The sequence below is a fragment of the Etheostoma spectabile genome, chromosome 5 (genome assembly GCF_008692095.1).
Source record: "Etheostoma spectabile isolate EspeVRDwgs_2016 chromosome 5, UIUC_Espe_1.0, whole genome shotgun sequence".
Classification (NCBI taxonomy): Eukaryota; Metazoa; Chordata; class Actinopteri; order Perciformes; family Percidae; genus Etheostoma; species Etheostoma spectabile.
The window spans coordinates 19,757,318-19,758,934 of record NC_045737.1 but is presented as its reverse complement, the minus strand read 5'-3'; positions in this window follow the sequence as shown (position 1 = coordinate 19,758,934).

Sequence of the window (1,617 nt, the reverse complement as noted above, 5' to 3'; positions counted from 1 at the left end):
AAGCTTTTTTATAAAACAAATCCAGACGGACAATGAACTGTAACAAATGGCAAGGGTTGAAAGACTAAAAGATTTTTCAAATTCCCAATCTTTGCAATATCTTCTCCTTTTACTTATTGGACTTATTTGAAATCTTCTGATACCTCTCATTTTCTCTCGGTTTTGGAAAAGACATACAATCTAAAGATTTGTTGACATGAACAAAGACCATGAGATAGAAGAAGAGAGAAACTCCAAAACTACTGAGTGAACCTCTGAGCTGAGCATCCTTTGTTACACTTGTTTCCAACAATAAACTTCAATGCCCAAACGTACAAAACAGCTCTCACCTGTGCTGCAACATGCTGTTGTACAGTAAGGTATAATTTATTCCACTACATCTCCGCTTTCCATTTTTTTCAAAGCTTTGTTGCTGATAAACCGTATAGCTTTCCCAAAAGTTCTCCCACTTTATCATTGCAGGATTGCTAAAAGCATTTTCCCTTGGTCGGTAATAGTTATTTCATATCATGAGACACATCTGGCCCCCCTGTTGCCTCCAGGGGCTTATGAATTATGCTTAATATTCAAATCTATCAGCACACCACATGTAGGCTTCTGCCAGTGATGGTTATTTCCTGTATTTTGTGTTGTCTTTGTAAAGCTGCAGAACGGAACAAATTTCCCTTCGGGGACAATAAAGTATATTTTATCTTATCAGCTGCTGAGTGTTATGAAATTATGAAAATCACTTTAAATGATGTGATTACTAAACTTTGTTAACAGACTTTGTATCTGCTGAGGTCATTTAATAGTGATCAGTTTGGATCTCACATAGTCTGTGATTTTTGCATATGTAGTTAAAGCATTACATTTTTCCATCTGCAGTCATTTCTCCTATAAGAAGCTGTAGCCAAATCCTGTGGAGTTATTGTGTAGCCGCCATTGTTTTTATTATTTTTCCTGGTGGATGCAGTGCCTGTTACAAGACTCATAATAATTATCTATTATATAATAATAATCATTCACTGCCTTCTTTTGGACTGCAAGATCCGATGACCTATGCTGTGATCTTTTCAGAAGGAGTCTGTCACTCATGTCAGGCTCGTATCTCAAGATCGCGGTCACTGACAGTGCACTGATGCTGTAGGCCTTCAAACTTCTGCACATCCCAATTTGTTTTTTTCTCTCTTTGGATGAATGTGGGTGAGGCCGAAATACTTTAACAGCCTTTGGATTTGGACAGACATCCATATCCCCCAGAAGATGAATCCTAAGTATTTTGGTGATCCCTTGCCTTTTACTATGGCGCCACCATGCAACAGGTCAAAGTATTCACTAATCCAGTGAACTATCTCAGCAACTAGTAGATGGATGGCACATTTTCTACAGACAATTATGGTCCCCAGATGTGTATCTTAATCTGACTGATTAATAATCTTAATGACTTTGGTGATCCCCCAACTTTACTCTAATATCACCATAAGATTGACATTTGTGATTTTGAGCCAAATGTCTTGAAAGTCATTTGATGGATTGCCATGATTCCCGTGTCCCAGAGCTCTGTAGCGACTAACTAGAACCAGCAAAATGCTGCTTGGATTTTATTGTTCTATGGAACTGTGTTCGCATTACAGC